The sequence below is a fragment of the Amblyomma maculatum genome, chromosome 1 (genome assembly GCF_055883805.1).
Source record: "Amblyomma maculatum isolate TAMU_Amacu chromosome 1, ASM5588380v1, whole genome shotgun sequence".
Taxonomy (NCBI): domain Eukaryota; kingdom Metazoa; phylum Arthropoda; class Arachnida; order Ixodida; family Ixodidae; genus Amblyomma; species Amblyomma maculatum.
The window spans coordinates 491,279,609-491,298,724 of NC_139344.1; the positions used below are offsets into that span (position 1 = coordinate 491,279,609).

Genomic DNA, 19,116 nt, shown 5'->3' on the forward strand with positions numbered 1-19,116 from the left:
GAGTAACAACATTTCCCCTCTCGCCATAGGTGAACTAGCGACGAGCATGAAATGTTCGATGCCATTTTAATGCTGCCAGCGTTAAAAATCTACCCAAATCTAATTCAACGCGTGAAGAAATATTAAAAGGACGTGAAAATTGGTCCCATTCGCAATGCTAGGCAGCTTTTCTTGGGCTTTTCCGCGCTACGCTTTTGTGACGACTCGTCCCCCGATCGAGACTTGACGCGGACGAACGGTACGCCTTTGCTACAACAGCTTTCGCGTCCCTTTTTTAGTCGCAACGAGCTCCATGGAGAAACAAATGGCAAGGTGTGCTGCGGCAAAGCCGCTCTATCTCCCTACGCGATTTCGCCCCGGCAGACGCGGTTTGGAAAAGCGGCCCGCAGTTCGTCCCAGAGTATTATTTACACCCTTCTTGACGTTTCAATGCGAATTGATTTCGAAGGCCCCAATAAACAATTTCTTTTATTGTATTTTTACGCAGCGCTGGAACACTCAACAGCCAAGTTTCTGCTCTGAGGACTAATTAGGCGACCGCTGCTTAACATGCGGTGAGACTGGAAACAAGAAAATTACGGATGTGTAACCGTGCAGCGAACCTTGCCGGCTTGTAAGTAAATTCGTGTTTTTTAATTCCAATGCTAAATTTCTTACGATTTACGCATTTACTAGGATGCTGGCCAGGGCCGCATTTTTTTTAACAACTTTATTCGTATGTGCGGAATTGGTGACAAGTGGCAATTTAAACAGTTCTTGTGTACATTGAAAACGCTTTTTCTGTGTGTGTGTGTGTGTGTGTGTGTGTGTGTGTGTGTGTGTGTGTGTGTGTGTGTGTGTGTGTGTGTGTGTGTGTGTGTGTGTGTGTGTGTGTGTGTGTGTGTGTGTGTGTGTGTGTGTGTGTGTGTGTGTGTGTGTGTGTGTGTGTGTGTGTGTGTGTGTGTGTGTGTGTGTGTGTGTGTGTGTGTGTGTGTGTGTGTGTGTGTGTGTGTGTGTGTGTGTGTGTGTGTGTGTGTGTGTGTGTGTGTGTGTGTGTGTGTGTGTGTGTGTGTGTGTGTGTGTGTGTGTGTGTGTGTGTGTGTGTGTGTGTGTGTGTGTGTATCGAGAGGCAGTTCTACTCAATTCACAGTTCTCCCACACTAGGCGACTTGTGGTCCCATTTCAGGGGTAAACAGGCTTTGAGAAAACGCGGGTAAACGACGGGAGTAACAACATTTCCCCTCTCGCCGTAGGTGAACTAGCGACGAGCATGAAATGTTCGATGCCATTTTAATGCTGCCAGCGTTAAAAATCTACCCAAATCTAATTCAACGCGTGAAGAAATATTAAAAGGACGTGAAAATTGGTCCCATTCGCAATGCTAGGCAGCTTTTCTTGGGCTTTTCCGCGCTACGCTTTTGTGACGACTCGTCCCCCGATCGAGACTTGACGCGGACGAACGGTACGCCTTTGCTACAACAGCTTTCGCGTCCCTTTTTTAGTCGCAACGAGCTCCATGGAGAAACAAATGGCAAGGTGTGCTGCTGCAAAGCCGCTCTATCTCCCTACGCGATTTCGCCCCGGCAGACGCGGTTTGGAAAAGCGGCCCGCAGTTCGTCCCAGAGTATTATTTACACCCTTCTTGACGTTTTAATGCGAATTGATTTCGAAGGCCCCAATAAACAATTTCTTTTATTGTATTTTTACGCAGCGCTGGAACACTCAACAGCCAAGTTTCTGCTCTGAGGACTAACTAGGCGACCGCTGCTTAACATGCGGTGAGACTGGAAACTTAAGAAAATTACGGATGTGTAACTGTGGAGTGAACCTTGCCGGCTTGTAAATAAATTCGTGTTTTTTAATTCCAATGCTAAATTTCTTACGATTTACGCATTTACTAGGATGCTGGCCAGGGCCGCATTTTTTTTAACAACTTTATTCGTATGTGCGGAATTGGTGACAAGTGGCAATTTAAACAGTTCTTGTGTACATTGAAAACGCTTTTTCTGTGTGTATGTGTGTGTGTGTGTGTGTGTGTGTGTGTGTGTGTGTGTGTGTGTGTGTGTGTGTGTGTGTGTGTGTGTGTGTGTGTGTGTGTGTGTGTGTGTGTGTGTGTGTGTGTGTGTGTGTGTGTGTGTGTGTGTGTGTGTGTGTGTGTGTGTGTGTGTGTGTGTGTGTGTGTGTGTGTGTGTGTGTGTGTGTGTGTGTGTGTGTGTGTGTGTGTGTGTGTGTGTGTGTGTGTGTGTGTGTGTGTATCGAGAGGCAGTTCTACTCAATTCACAGTTCTCCCACACTAGGCGACTTGTGGTCCGATTTCAGTGGTAAACAGGCTTTGAGAAAACGCGGGTAAACGACGGTAGTAACAAAATTTCCCCTCTCGCCGTACGTGAACTAGCGACGAGCATGAAAGGTTCGATGCCATTTTAATGCTGCAAGCGTTTAAAAATTACGCAAATCTAATTCAACGCGTGAAGAAATATTAAAAGGACGTGAAAATTGGTCCCATTCGCAAGATTAGGCTGCTTTAAGTCGGCTTTTCCGCGCTACACTTTTGCGACGACTCGTCCCCCGATCGAGACTTGACGCGGACGAATGGTACGCGTTTGCTACAACAGCTCTGAAGCCTTTTTTTTAGTCGCAACGAGCTCCATGGAGAAAGAAATGGCAAGGTGTGCTGCGGCAAAGCCGCTCTATCTCCCTACGCGATATCGCCCCGGCAGACGCGGTTTGGAAAAGCGGCCCGCAGTACGTCCCAGAATATTATTTACACCCTTCTTGACGTTTCAATGCGAACTGATTTCGAAGACCCAATAAACAATTTCCTTTATTGTATTTTTACGCAGCGCTGGACACTCAACAGCCAAGTTTCTGCTCTTAGGACTAATTAAGCGACCGCTGTTTAACATGCGGTGAGACTGGAAACTTAAGAAAATTACGGATGTGTAACTGTGGAGTGAACCTTGCCGGCTCGTAAATAAATTCGGGTTTTTTAATTCCAATCCTAAATTTCTTACGATTTACGCATTTACTGGGATGCTGGCCAGGGCCTTATTTATTTTAACAACTTTATTCGTATGTGCGAAATTGGTGACAAGTGGCAATCGCAACAGTTCTTGTATACATTGAAAATGCTTTTTCTCTTTGTGTGTGTGTGTGTGTGTGTGTCGAGAGGCTGTTCTACTCCCTTCACAGTTCTCCTCCCACACTAGGCGACTTGTGGTCCGATTTAAGTGGTAAACAGGCTTTGAGAAAACGCGGGTAAACGACGGGAGTAACAACATTTCCCCACTCGCCGTAGGTGAACTAGCGACGAGAATGAAATGTTCGATGCCATTTTAATGCTGCCAGCGTTTAAAAATCTACCCAAATCTAATTCAACGCGTGAAGAAATATTAAAAGGACGTGAAAGTTGGTCCCATTCGCAATACTAGGCCGCTTTTCTTGGGCTTTTCCGCGCTACGCTTTTGTGACGACTCGTCCCCCGATCGAGACTTGACGCGGACGAACGGTACGCCTTTGCTACAAAAGCTTTCGCGCCCCTTTTTTAGTAGCAACGAGCTTCATGGAGAAACAAATGGCAAGGTGTGCTGCGGCAAAGCCGCTCTATCTCTCTACGCGATATCGCCCCGGCAGACGCGGTTTGGAAAAGCGGCCCGCAGTTCGTCCCAGAGTATTATTTACACCCTTCTTGACGTTTCAATGCGAATTGATTTCGAAGGCCCCAATAAACAATTTCTTTTATTGTATTTTTACGCAGCGCTGGAACACTCAACAGCCAAGTTTCTGCTCTGAGGACTAATTAGGCGACCGCTGCTTAACATGCGGTGAGACTGGAAACAAGAAAATTACGGATGTGTAACCGTGCAGCGAACCTTGCCGGCTTGTAAGTAAATTCGTGTTTTTTAATTCCAATGCTAAATTTCTTACGATTTACGCATTTACTAGGATGCTGGCCAGGGCCGTATTTTTTTTAACAACTTTATTCGTTTGTGCGGAATTGGTGACAAGTGGCAATTTAAACAGTTCTTGTGTACATTGAAAACGCTTTTTCTGTGTGTGTGTGTGTGTGTGTGTGTGTGTGTGTGTGTGTGTGTGTGTGTGTGTGTGTGTGTGTGTGTGTGTGTGTGTGTGTGTGTGTGTGTGTGTGTGTGTGTGTGTGTGTGTGTGTGTGTGTGTGTGTGTGTGTGTGTGTGTGTGTGTGTGTGTGTGTGTGTGTGTGTGTGTGTGTGTGTGTGTGTGTGTGTGTGTGTGTGTGTGTGTGTGTGTGTGTGTGTGTGTGTGTATCGAGAGGCAGTTCTACTCAATTCACAGTTCTCCTCCCACACTAGGCGACTTGTGGTCCGATTTCAGGGGTAAACAGGCTTTGAGAAAACGCGGGTAAACGACGGCAGTAACAACATTTCCCCTCTCGCCGTAGGTGAACTAGCGACGAGCATGAAATGTTCGATGCCATTTTAATGCTGCCAGCGTTAAAAATCTACCCAAATCTAATTCAACGCGTGAAGAAATATTAAAAGGACGTGAAAATTGGTCCCATTCGCAATGCTAGGCAGCTTTTCTTGGGCTTTTCCGCGCTACGCTTTTGTGACGACTCGTCCCCCGATCGAGACTTGACGCGGACGAACGGTACGCCTTTGCTACAACAGCTTTCGCGTCCCTTTTTTAGTCGCAACGAGCTCCATGGAGAAACAAATGGCAAGGTGTGCTGCGGCAAAGCCGCTCTATCTCCCTACGCGATTTCGCCCCGGCAGACGCGGTTTGGAAAAGCGGCCCGCAGTTCGTCCCAGAGTATTATTTACACCCTTCTTGACGTTTCAATGCGAATTGATTTCGAAGGCCCCAATAAACAATTTCTTTTATTGTATTTTTACGCAGCGCTGGAACACTCAACAGCCAAGTTTCTGCTCTGAGGACTAATTAGGCGACCGCTGCTTAACATGCGGTGAGACTGGAAACAAGAAAATTACGGATGTGTAACCGTGCAGCGAACCTTGCCGGCTTGTAAGTAAATTCGTGTTTTTTAATTCCAATGCTAAATTTCTTACGATTTACGCATTTACTAGGATGCTGGCCAGGGCCGTATTTTTTTTAACAACTTTATTCGTATGTGCGGAATTGGTGACAAGTGGCAATTTAAACAGTTCTTGTGTACATTGAAAACGCTTTTTCTGTGTGTGTGTGTGTGTGTGTGTGTGTGTGTGTGTGTGTGTGTGTGTGTGTGTGTGTGTGTGTGTGTGTGTGTGTGTGTGTGTGTGTGTGTGTGTGTGTGTGTGTGTGTGTGTGTGTGTGTGTGTGTGTGTGTGTGTGTGTGTGTGTGTGTGTGTGTGTGTGTGTGTGTGTGTGTGTGTGTGTGTGTGTGTGTGTGTGTGTGTGTGTGTGTGTGTGTGTGTGTGTGTGTGTGTGTGTGTGTGTGTGTGTGTGTGTGTGTGTGTGTGTGTGTGTGTGTGTGTGTGTGTGTGTGTGTGTGTGTGTGTGTGTGTGTGTGTGTGTGTGTGTGTGTGTGTGTGTGTGTGTGTGTGTGTGTGTGTGTGTGTGTGTGTGTGTGTGTGTGTGTGTGTGTGTGTGTGTGTGTGTGTGTGTGTGTGTGTGTGTGTGTGTGTGTGTGTGTGTATCGAGAGGCAGTTCTACTCAATTCACAGTTCTCCTCCCGCACTAGGCGACTTGTGGTCCGATTTCAGGGGTAAACAGGTTTTGAGAAAACGCGGGTAAACGACGGGAGTAACAACATTTCCCCTCTCGCCGTAGGTGAACTAGCGACGAGCATAAAATTTTCGATGCCATTTTAATGCTGCCAGCGTTAAAAATCTACCCAAATCTAATTCAACGCGTGAAGAAATATTAAAAGGACGTGAAAATTGGTCCCATTCGCAATGCTAGGCAGCTTTTCTTGGGCTTTTCCGCGCTACGCTTTTGTGACGACTCGTCCCCCGATCGAGACTTGACGCGGACGAACGGTACGCCTTTGCTACAACAGCTTTCGCGTCCCTTTTTTAGTCGCAACGAGCTCCATGGAGAAACAAATGGCAAGGTGTGCTGCGGCAAAGCCGCTCTATCTCCCTACGCGATTTCGCCCCGGCAGACGCGGTTTGGAAAAGCGGCCCGCAGTTCGTCCCAGAGTATTATTTACACCCTTCTTGACGTTTTAATGCGAATTGATTTCGAAGGCCCCAATAAACAATTTCTTTTATTGTATTTTTACGCAGCGCTGGAACACTCAACAGCCAAGTTTCTGCTCTGAGGACTAATTAGGCGACCGCTGCTTAACATGCGGTGAGACTGGAAACTTAAGAAAATTAAGGATGTGTAACTGTGGAGTGAACCTTGCCGGCTTGTAAATAAATTCGTGTTTTTTTAATTCCAATGCTAAATTTCTTACGATTTACGCATTTACTAGGATGCTGGCCAGGGCCGTATTTTTCTTTTAACAACTTTATTCGTTTGTGCGGAATTGGGGAAAAGTGGCAATCGCAACAGTTCTTGTATACAGTGAAAATGCTTTTTCTCTCTGCGTGTGTGTGTCGAGAGGCAGTTCTACTCCCTTCACAGTTCTCCTCCCAAACTAGGCGACTTGTGGTCCGATTTCAGTGGTAAACAGGCTTTGAGAAAACGCGGGTAAACGACGGGAGTAACAAAATTTCCCCTCTCGCCGTACGTGAACTAGCGACGAGCATGAAAGGTTCGATGCCATTTTAATGCTGCAAGCGTTTAAAAATTACGCAAATCTAATTCAACGCGTGAAGAAATATTAAAAGGACGCGAAAATTGGTCCCATTCGCAAGATTAGGCTGCTTTAAGTCGGCTTTTCCGCGCTACACTTTTGCGACGACTCGTCCCCCGATCGAGACTTGACGCGGACGAATGGTACGCGTTTGCTACAACAGCTCTGAAGCCTTTTTTTTAGTCGCAACGAGCTCCATGGAGAAAGAAATGGCAAGGTGTGCTGCGGCAAAGCCGCTCTATCTCCCTACGCGATATCGCCCCGGCAGACGCGGTTTGGAAAAGCGGCCCGCAGTACGTCCCAGAATATTATTTACACCCTTCTTGACGTTTCAATGCGAACTGATTTCGAAGACCCAATAAACAATTTCCTTTATTGTATTTTTACGCAGCGCTGGACACTCAACAGCCAAGTTTCTGCTCTTAGGACTAATTAAGCGACCGCTGTTTAACATGCGGTGAGACTGGAAACTTAAGAAAATTACGGATGTGTAACTGTGGAGTGAACCTTGCCGGCTCGTAAATAAATTCGGGTTTTTTAATTCCAATGCTAAATTTCTTACGATTTACGCATTTACTGGGATGCTGGCCAGGGCCTTATTTATTTTAACAACTTTATTCGTATGTGCGAAATTGGTGACAAGTGGCAATCGCAACAGTTCTTGTATACATTGAAAATGCTTTTTCTCTTTGTGTGTGTGTGTGTGTGTCGAGAGGCTGTTCTAATCCCTTCACAGTTCTCCTCCCACACTAGGCGACTTGTGGTCCGATTTAAGTGGTAAACAGGCTTTGAGAAAACGCGGGTAAACGACGGGAGTAACATTTCCCCACTCGCCGTAGGTGAACTAGCGACGAGAATGAAATGTTCGATGCCATTTCAATGCTGGCAGCGGTTAAAAATCTACCCAAATCTAATTCAACGCGTGAAGAAATATTAAAAGGACGTGAAAGTTGGTCCCATTCGCAATGCTAGGCCGCTTTTATTGGGCTTTTCCGCGCTACGCTTTTGTGACGACTCGTCCCCCGATCGAGACTTGACGCGGACGAACGGTACGCCTTTGCTACAACAGCTTTCACGTCCCTTTTTTAGTCGCAACGAGCTCCATGGAGAAACAAATGGCAAGGTGTGCTGCGGCAAAGCCGCTCTATCTCCCTACGCGATTTCGCCCCGGCAGACGCGGTTTGGAAAAGCGGCCCGCAGTTCGTCCCAGAGTATTATTTACACCCTTCTTGACGTTTCAATGCGAATTGATTTCGAAGGCCCCAATAAACAATTTCTTTTATTGTATTTTTACGCAGCGCTGGAACACTCAACAGCCAAGTTTCTGCTCTGAGGACTAATTAGGCGACCGCTGCTTAACATGCGGTGAGACTGGAAACTTAAGAAAATTACGGATGTGTAACTGTGGAGTGAACCTTGCCGGCTTGTAAATAAATTCGTGTTTTTTAATTCCAATGCTAAATTTCTTACGATTTACGCATTTACTAGGATGCTGGCCAGGGCCGTATTTTTTTTTAACAACTTTATTCGTTTGTGCGGAATTGGGGAAAAGTGGCAATCGCAACAGTTCTTGTATACAGTGAAAATGCGTTTTCTCTCTGCGTGTGTGTGTGTCGAGAGGCAGTTCTACTCCCTTCACAGTTCTCCTCCCAAACTAGGCGACTTGTGGTCCGATTTCAGTGGTAAACAGGCTTTGAGAAAACGCGGGTAAACGACGGGAGTAACAAAATTTCCCCTCTCGCCGTACGTGAACTAGCGACGAGCATGAAAGGTTCGATGCCATTTTAATGCTGCAAGCGTTTAAAAATTACGCAAATCTAATTCAACGCGTGAAGAAATATTAAAAGGACGTGAAAATTGGTCCCATTCGCAAGATTAGGCTGCTTTAAGTCGGCTTTTCCGCGCTACACTTTTGCGACGACTCGTCCCCCGATCGAGACTTGACGCGGACGAATGGTACGCGTTTGCTACAACAGCTCTGAAGCCTTTTTTTTAGTCGCAACGAGCTCCATGGAGAAAGAAATGGCAAGGTGTGCTGCGGCAAAGCCGCTCTATCTCCCTACGCGATATCGCCCCGGCAGACGCGGTTTGGAAAAGCGGCCCGCAGTACGTCCCAGAATATTATTTACACCCTTCTTGACGTTTCAATGCGAACTGATTTCGAAGACGCAATAAACAATTTCCTTTATTGTATTTTTACGCAGCGCTGGACACTCAACAGCCAAGTTTCTGCTCTTAGGACTAATTAAGCGACCGCTGTTTAACATGCGGTGAGACTGGAAACTTAAGAAAATTACGGATGTGTAACTGTGGAGTGAACCTTGCCGGCTCGTAAATAAATTCGGGTTTTTTAATTCCAATGCTAAATTTCTTACGATTTACGCATTTACTGGGATGCTGGCCAGGGCCTTATTTATTTTAACAACTTTATTCGTATGTGCGAAATTGGTGACAAGTGGCAATCGCAACAGTTCTTGTATACATTGAAAATGCTTTTTCTCTTTGTGTGTGTGTGTGTGTGTGTGTTGAGAGGCTGTTCTACTCCCTTCACAGTTCTCCTCCCACACTAGGCGACTTGTGGTCCGATTTAAGTGGTAAACAGGCTTTGAGAAAACGCGGGTAAACGACGGGAGTAACAACATTTCCCCACTCGCCGTAGGTGAACTAGCGACGAGAATGAAATGTTCGATGCCATTTTAATGCTGCCAGCGTTTAAAAATCTACCCAAATCTAATTCAACGCGTGAAGAAATATTAAAAGGACGTGAAAGTTGGTCCCATTCGCAATGCTAGGCCGCTTTTCTTGGGCTTTTCCGCGCTACGCTTTTGTGACGACTCGTCCCCCGATCGAGACTTGACGCGGACGAACGGTACGCCTTTGCTACAACAGCTTTCACGTCCCTTTTTTAGTCGCAACGAGCTCCATGGAGAAACAAATGGTAAGGTGTGCTGCGGCAAAGCCGCTCTATCTCCCTACGCGATTTCGCCCCGGCAGACGCGGTTTGGAAAAGCGGCCCGCAGTTCGTCCCAGAGTATTATTTACACCCTTCCTGACGTTTCAATGCGAATTGATTTCGAAGGCCCCAATAAACAATTTCTTTTATTGTATTTTTACGCAGCGCTGGAACACTCAACAGCCAAGTTTCTGCTCTGAGGACTAATTAGGCGACCGCTGCTTAACATGCGGTGAGACTGGAAACTTAAGAAAATTACGGATGTGTAACCGTGCAGCGAACCTTGCGGGCTTGTAAATAAATTCGTGTTTTTTAATTCCAATTTTTAATTTCTTACGAATTATGCATTCACTAGGATGCTGGCGAGGGTGGTTTTTTTTTTGTAACAACTTTTTTCTCTTGTGCGGAATTGGTGAAAGGTGGCAATAGCAACAGTTCTTTGGTCCGATTTCAGAGGTAAACAGGCTTTGAGAAAACGCGGGTAAACGACGGGAGTAACATTTCCCCTCTCGCCGTACGTGAAGTAGCTAAGAGCATAAAAGGTTCGATGCCATTTTAATGCTGCACGCGTTTAAAAATCTCATCATCATCATCATCAGCCTGACTATACCCACTGCAGGGCGAAGGCCTCTCCCACATTTCTCCACTTAGCCAGGTTCTGTGCTAGCTGCATCCAATTGACCCCTGCGAACTTCTTAATCTCATCCGCCCACCTAACTTTCTGCCGCCCCCTGTTGCGCTTTCCTTCCCTTGGAATCCAGTTTGTAACCCTAAGCGACCATCGGTTATCCTCTCTTCGCACTACATGTCCTGCCCATGTCTATTTCTTCTTCTTAATTTCCACTAGAATGTCGGTAACTTGAGTTATTTCTCTGACCCATTCTGCATGCTTCCTATCTCTTAAAGTTACTCCTACCATTTTTCGTTCCATAGCCCTCTGTTTAGTCCTCAACCTAAGTAGAACTCTCTTGGTTAGCCTCCACGTTTCAGCGCCATAGGTAAGTACAGGTAAGATGCAACTGTTATATACTTTCCTCTTTAGCGATACCGCAGATCCGGACCATGAAAAGGAAATAACAAGAATAAGATTAGGGTGGAGCGCATTTGACAAGCACTCGCAGATTATGTCTAGCAGCTTACCGGTATCGCTAAAGAGGAAAGTTTAAAAATCTACGCAAATCTAATTCAACGCGTGAAGAAATATTAAAAGGGCGTGAAAATTGGTCCCATTCGCAAGATTAGGCTACTTTTATTCGGCTTTTCCGCGCTACGCCTTTGCGACGACTCGTCCCCCGATCGAGACTTTACGCGGACGAATGGTACGCGTTTGCTACAATAGCTTTGGCGCCTTTTTTTTAGTCGCAACGAGCTCCATGGAGAAAGAAATGGCAAGGTGTGCTGCGGCAAAGCAGCTCTACCTCCCTACGCGATATCGCCCCGGCAGACGCGGTTTGGAATAGCGGCCCGCAGTACGTCCCAGAGTATTATTTATACCCTTCTTGACGTTTCAATGCGAACTGATTTCGAAGGCCCCAATAAACAATTTCCTTTATTGTATTTTTACGCAGCGCTGGACACTCAACAGCCAAGTTTCTGCTCTTAGGACTAATTAAGCGACCGCTGTTTAACATGCGGTGAGACTGAAAACTAAAGAAATTTACGGATGTGTAACCGTGCAGCGAACCTTGCCGGCTAGTAAATACATTCGTGTTTTTTTAATTACAATGTTTAATTTCTTACGATTTAAGCATTCACTAGGATGCTGGCCAGGCTCGTGTTTTTTATTAACAACTTTTTTCGCTTGTGCGGAATTCGTGAAAAGTGGCAATAGCAACAGTTCTTTGGTCCGATTTCAGAGGTAAACAGGCTTTGAGATAACGCGGGTAAACGACGGGAGTAACAACATTTCCCCTCTCGCCGTAGGTGAACTAGCGACGAGCATGAAAGGTTCGAAGCCATTTTAATGCTGCCAGCATTTAAAATCTACACAAATCTCATTGAACGCGTGAAAATTCAAGGACGTGAAAATTGGTCCCATTCGCAAGATTAGGCTGCTTTTAGTCGGCTTTTCCGCGCTACGCTTTTGCGACGACTCGTCCCCCGATCGAGACTTGACGCGGACGAACGGTACGCCTTTGCTACAATAGCTTTCACGTCCCTTTTTTAGTCGCAACGAGCTCCATGGAGAAACAAATGGCAAGGTGTGCTGCGGCAAAGCCGCTCTATCTCTCTACGCGATTTCGCCCCGGCAGACGCGGTTTGGAAAAGCGGCCCGCAGTTCGTCCCAGAGTATTATTTACACAGTTCTTGACGTTTCAATGCGAATTGATTTCGAAGGCCGCAATAAGCAATTTCTTTTATTGTATTTTTACGCAGCGCTGGAACACTCAACAGCCAAGTTTCTGCTCTGAGGACTAATTAGGTGACCGCTGCTTAACATGCGGTGAGACTGGAAACTTAAGAAAATTACGGATGTGTAACCGTGCAGCGAACCTTGCGGGCTTGTAAATAAATTCGTGTTTTTTAATTCCAATTTTTAATTTCTTACGAATTATGCATTCACTAGGATGCTGGCGAGGGTGGTTTTTTTTTTGTAACAACTTTTTTCTCTTGTGCGGAATTGGTGAAAGGTGGCAATAGCAACAGTTCTTTGGTCCGATTTCAGAGGTAAACAGGCTTTGAGAAAACGCGGGTAAACGACGGGAGTAACATTTCCCCTCTCGCCGTACGTGAAGTAGCAAAGAGCATAAAAGGTTCGATGCCATTTTAATGCTGCACGCGTTTAAAAATCTCATCATCATCATCATCAGCCTGACTATACCCACTGCAGGGCGAAGGCCTCTCCCACATTTCTCCACTTAGCCCGGTTCTGTGCTAGCTGCATCCAATTGACCCCTGCGAACTTCTTAATCTCATCCGCCCACCTAACTTTCTGCCGCCCCCTGTTGCGCTTTCCTTCCCTTGGAATCCAGTTTGTAACCCTAAGCGACCATCGGTTATCCTCTCTTCGCACTACATGTCCTGCCCATTTCCATTTCTTCTTAATTTCCACTAGAATGTCGGTAACTTGAGTTATTTCTCTGACCCATTCTGCATGCTTCCTATCTCTTAAAGTTACTCCTACCATTTTTCGTTCCATAGCCCTCTGTTTAGTCCTCAACCTAAGTAGAACTCTCTTGGTTAGCCTCCACGTTTCAGCGCCATAGGTAAGTACAGGTAAGATGCAACTGTTATATACTTTCCTCTTTAGCGATACCGCAGATCCGGACCATGAAAAGGAAATAACAAGAATAAGATTAGGATGGAGCGCATTTGGCAAGCACTCGCAGATTATGTCTAGCAGCTTACCGGTATCGCTAAAGAGGAAAGTTTAAAAATCTACGCAAATCTAATTCAACGCGTGAAGAAATATTAAAAGGGCGTGAAAATTGGTCCCATTCGCAAGATTAGGCTACTTTTATTCGGCTTTTCCGCGCTACGCCTTTGCGACGACTCGTCCCCCGATCGAGACTTTACGCGGACGAATGGTACGCGTTTGCTACAATAGCTTTGGCGCCTTTTTTTTTAGTCGCAACGAGCTCCACGGAGAAAGAAATGGCAAGGTGTGCTGCGGCAAAGCAGCTCTACCTCCCTACGCGATATCGCCCCGGCAGACGCGGTTTGGAATAGCGGCCCGCAGTACGTCCCAGAGTATTATTTACACCCTTCTTGACGTTTCAATGCGAACTGATTTCGAAGGCCCCAATAAACAATTTCCTTTATTGTATTTTTACGCAGCGCTGGACACTCAACAGCCAAGTTTCTGCTCTTAGGACTAATTAAGCGACCGCTGTTTAACATGCGGTGAGACTGAAAACTAAAGAAATTTACGGATGTGTAACCGTGCAGCGAACCTTGCCGGCTAGTAAATACATTCGTGTTTTTTTTAATTACAATGTTTAATTTCTTACGATTTAAGCATTCACTAGGATGCTGGCCAGGCTCGTGTTTTTTATTAACAACTTTTTCGCTTGTGCGGAATTGGTGAAAAGTGGCAATAGCAACAGTTCTTTGGTCCGATTTCAGAAGTAAACAGGCTTTGAGATAACGCTGGTAAACGACGGGAGTAACAACATTTCCCCTCTCGCCGTAGGTGAACTAGCGACGAGCATGAAAGGTTCGAAGCCATTTTAATGCTGCCAGCATTTAAAAATCTACACAAATCTCATTGAACGCGTGAAAATTCAAGGACGTGAAAATTGGTCCCATTCGCAAGATTAGGCTGCTTTTAGTCGACTTTTCCGCGCTACGCTTTTGCGACGACTCGTCCCCCGATCAAGACTTGACGCGGACGAATGGTACGCGTTTGCTACAAGAGCTTTCGCGCCGCTTTTTTAGTCGCAACGAGCTCCAGCGAGGAAGAAGCGCCAAGGTGCACTGGGGCAAAGCCGCTATATTTCGCTACCCAATCTGTCCCCGGCAGATGCAGTTTTGAACAGCTTCCCGTGGTACATCTCAGAGTAATATTTACATGCTGCATCACATTTGAAAGCGAATTGCTTTCGAAGGCTCTATAAACAATTTCTATTATTATATTTTTGAAATAGGAAATATTATAAAATGCCATTAATATTATGGCTGTCAAATGTTGGCATGATAAAAACGAATTAATGAATGAATTTTCAAGGCACCTGAAAATCTACAGCCCTCGTTTTTTTCTGTTTTTTTTTCCTCTTGACAACACTGGTACAGAGACAAACAGCTAGCGACCGCTGTAGAAACAACAAAAGCGGGACCTCACAAATTAATGCTGGGGAGATGGCGCGAGCAAAACTCGACTTTTTTATTTTGTGTTACTTCAACAAACTTTTCGCAAGATGAACCTTTTTCGCGTGCGACTAATCCCTTTTGATTAGTGCCGTGTGGTGAATTCCAAGGGCACGCGACGCATCCGTAAGCTCGATTTCAAAGTAACGCGCCGTGCGGCGAAGCCAAACTTCGCCCCGGCAGACGCGCCAAAAGACCCAAGTAGGTCTGGGTATTTATCGCTGCATATATATAGGGCCCTAGTGGCTCAGGCAACCACGACATGTTGGTGCGCGCGCTCGAACGGCAAAGTCCAAAAGCGGTTTTGCACACCCAGTCGGCCGCGAAACGACAAGATTTCGCAATCTCGGAATGACAGCGGCTGCACAGCTAGGGGTGCAAAAACGAGCATTGCTCGACTTCGACCAAAGTTGGGTGAGCCCGCCACCGCCCCGCGCGCACCGGCGGCAGAGTCCACGACTACGGGCACCGGCGGGGTGCCGCAGCGCGCCCTTGTCGGTTGCGCACGATTCGGCGCTTTCTGCGGCGGATCCCTTTCGAGCAGGACCTCGAGTGGCCTCGGTGGGGGCGCCGCGGCGCGCCGCTGTAGGACGCGCACGAGCCAGCGCTTTCTGCGGCGCAGCTCTTTCGAGCAGGTTCGCGCGCGTGGAGCATAGTCCACGAGTACGGTCGCGGTCGGGGCGCCGCAGCGCGCCGTTGCAGGTCGCGCACGAGCCAGCGCCTTCTGCGGCGCAGCCCTTTCGAGCAGGCCCGTTCGCGTGCAGCTTAGTCCACGAGTACGGCCGCGGTCGGGGCGCCGCGGCGGCGCGCCGTTGTAGGTCGCGCAAGAGCCAGCGCTTTCTGCGGCGCTGCCCTTTCGATCAGGCCCGCGCGCGCGCAGCATAGTCCACGAGTACGGCCGCGGTCGGGGCGCCGCGGCATGCCGTTGTAGGTCGCGGACGATTCAGTGCCTTCTAGGGCGAAGCCGTTTCAAGCAGGGCCGCTCGTTCGCGGCCGCTGCGGCGCGGCAGGGTGTTCGTGTACGGCCGGCGAGACGCACCACTGTGGGACTGTTTCGCATTGAAGGGCTCACGTTCTCGGTGATCATTTCTCGAGTACGATTGCGGGCGCCGAGCGCGCGACGTGCGCGCACGATTCGCCGTCTACTTTACGGCGGATTTTCCTAGAGTACGGCCAGTCGTTTACCCAGGAAGGTCTGGGTATTTATCGCTGCTATTATATGGGGGTGTAGAGGCGGCGGACCAACACGCTGTCTCGACCCCACGGCATTCGTCTGCAGCCTCATCCGCGTCTGCGATGGGGGCTGGTTGTCGGACGACGCTGTTTCCACTGTGTTTTGAGGTGTGTTCCGTGCTGTCCGGAACTCGATTCCGAGCAAGCGCGCCGAAGACGCGGGCGTGTCCCGTCGTCTGGCAGCTTGGCCGTATCGGCAACGCAGCAAGCGCCGTCCGGTGCACGAACGCCACAGCCTTGTGCCGCGTGTGCACCGGTGAGCGCGTTACAAATCTTTCTGCCCAAAGGCACGTGCTCTCTTGAGCGCGCGACGAGATCCGGCCCCACGGGGCGGACGTCGGAGCGAGCTCGAACGACGCACAAAATAAGATGCGTTGCGCGCTGGGGCGCCTAAAGGCGGCCTCGAAAGCGCTGCGACAAAGGCACCCGTGGCGGGGTATTGCCTATGCATCTACCTGGTTGATCCTGCCAGTAATCATATGCTTGTCTCAAAGATTAAGCCATGCATGTCTATGTACATGCCGAAATAAGGCGAAACCGCGAATGGCTCATTAAATCAGTTATGGCTCCTTAGATCGTTTCTTTCTACTTGGACAACTGTGGCAATTCTAGAGCTAATACATGCATTGAGCCTGAAGGCCTTTGGCTGACGGGCGCTTTTATTAGACCAAGACCCATCGGGTTCTGCCCGTACTCTGTGGTGACTCTGGATAACTTTGTGCTGATTGCATGGCCATGAGCCGGCGACGTTTCTTTCAAGTGTCTGCCTTATCAACTTTCGATGGTAGGTTACTTGCCTACCATGGTTGTTACGGGTAACGGAGAATCAGGGTTCGATTCCGGAGAGGGAGCCTGAGAAACGGCTACCACATCCAAGGAAGGCAGCAGGCGTGCAAATTACCCACTCCCGGCACGGGGAGGTAGTGACGAAAAATAACAATACGGGACTCTTTTGAGGCCCCGTAATTGAAATGAGTACACTGTAAATCCTTTAACGAGGATCAATTGGAGGGCAAGTCTGGTGCCAGCAGCCGCGGTAATTCCAGCTCCAATAGTGTATACTAAAGCTGCTGCGGTTAAAAAGCTCGTAGTTGGATCTCAGTTCCAGACGAGTAGTGCATCTACCCGATGCGACGGCTCGTACTGAACATCATGCCGGTCCTCTCTTGGTGCCCTTCATTGGTGCGTCTCGAGGTGGCCTGCGCTTTTACTTTGAAAAAATTAGAGTGCTCAACGAAGGCGAGTCGCCTGAATAAATTTGCATGGAATAATAGAACAAGACCCTGTTTCTGTTCTGATGGTTTTTGGAATACGGGATAATGAATAAGAGGGACAGACGGGGGCATTCGTATTGCGGCGCTAGAGGTGAAATTCTTGGACCGTCACAAGACGAACTACTGCGAAAGCATTTGCCAAGAATGTTTTCTTTGATCAAGAACGAAAGTCAGAGGTTCGAAGGCGATCAGATACCGCCCTATTTCTGACCATAAACGATGCCAACCAGTGATCCGCCTGAGTTACTCAAATGACTCGGCGGGCAGCTTCCGGGAAACCAAAGTATTTGGGTTCCGGGGGAAGGTATGGTTGCAAAGCTGAAACTTGAAAGAATTGACGGAAGGGCACCACCAGGAGTTGAGCCTGCGGCTTAATTTGAGTCAACACGGGAAAACGTACCCGGCCCGGACACTGGGATGATTGACAGATTGAGAGCTCTTTCTTGATTCGGTGGATGGTGGTGCATGGCCGTTCTTAGTTGGTGGAGCGATTTGTCTGGTTAATTCCGATAACGAACGAGACTCTAGCCTATTAAATAGGTGCGGGGTTCCCAGCACCTTACAACCTTCTTAGATGGACAAGCGGCTCCTAGCCGCACGAAAGAAAGCAATAACAGGTCTGTGATGCCCTTAGATGTCCGGGGCCGCACGCGCGCTGCACTGAAGGAAGCAGCGTGTCTTTATCCCTGTCTGAAAAGACTGGGTAACCCGTGGAACTTCTTTCGTGATTGGGATAGGGGCTTGCAATTGTTCCCCTTGAACGAGGAATTCCCAGTAAGCGCGAGTCATAAGCTCGCGTTGATTACGTCCCTGCCCTTTGTACACACCGCCCGTCGCTACTACCGATTGAATGATTTAGTGAGGTCTTCGGACTGATGTCCGGCACGGCCTTTCGGTTGCGCCGGTCTGTTGGAAACATGACCAAACTTGATCATTTAGAGGAAGTAAAAGTCGTAACAAGGTTTCCGTAGGTGAACCTGCGGAAGGATCATTACCGGACTGTGCTTGTCACGCCCGGCGCCGCCCCCACTTATAAGCGGGGGATGGCCTTTCACCGCGGAGTTGCGAGATTCTGAAGCCGCTTCTCTGCACAAATTGTTACGCCCAGCGGAGCTCCGTCACCAAGGGATTGTCGGACGGTAGGCTTCCGCGGGTACAAACGGGGTAACGCACCTATGACGGTGGGCTTTCGGTTATCGAAGAACTCATCCGCTTTTTCGAAGCGACGCACGGAGTCTGTAGTGCGGGCCGAGGGAAAGGCCTGCCCGCCGCCAAGAGAACGGCGGCGCTGCTGCGAAGTACGAGAGGAAACGCTACTCGCTGGCTCTTTTGCAAAAGAAGTAAAAGAACGACTCAGAGTCTGTAGCGCGGGCCGAGGGAAAGGCCTGCCCGCTGCCAAGGGAACGGCGGCGCTGCTGCGAAGTACGAGAGGAACCGCAGCTCGCTGGCTCTGGATATCGTTTGCTTCGTTCATGGCGTGGTGAACGTCTGACGCTCGCTCGTCGGGCGCGATATTAGGCGCCGTGCCGATGGCGCGAAAGGAGACTTCGGGAACAAAAAGGACGACGGGGTTATAATCCCGCACTCGAACGCATTCGCGGCCTTGAGGTTCTCTCGGGCTTCGTCCTTCCCGGTTTCCAAGTAGTCTGTCGGTGCGCCACCGAAAAGCTGTCCGAGACACTTGTGGTTGGTGGGTTCCCGTTGTGGGAGTAGTCCGACTGACTCTCTTCTTGCGGATTGTCAAGTACGGGCTGTCCGGCTCCAATGCTGAGCGGTGTGCAAGGCCTCTTATGCGAAGTTGATAGCGGCTCCTTTGTGCAAAAGTGGTAGACGGTGGAGGATGAGATCGCGGCAGCGTGACGTTGATAGAGGTCGGTCCAAGAGGCCAACCATGAGGAGCGTCGCTGTACGGATCTATCCAGGAGCGATCCACCGGGGAGAGAAGGTGCTTGAGAGCGGCGGTCGATATGTGAACAGCAGTTGTGATGTGAACAGCAGATGACCAGGTGAACAGCAGAACTTTTATCAAACACTTCTACCGTGCTGGTGCGAAACCCTTCTGATGAAACCCTTGTGATGACTCTTTCTTGCTTCCTTGATAGTGCGTCGTCATATGTTGCGGTGACGCGCACATGATTTTTTGGCCCATAGCA

The 19,116-nt window shown here is 48.4% G+C and overlaps 1 non-coding gene across 1 annotated transcript; it reads left to right on the forward strand.

The window, feature by feature from the left end:
• The first annotated feature begins 16,141 nt into the window (after nucleotides 1-16,141).
• LOC146210231 (small subunit ribosomal RNA) lies at nucleotides 16,142-17,957 on the forward strand. The gene has a single exon (XR_014704602.1). It is a non-coding gene; the product is annotated as a small subunit ribosomal RNA (ribosomal RNA).
• Nucleotides 17,958-19,116: the final 1,159 nt, after the last annotated feature.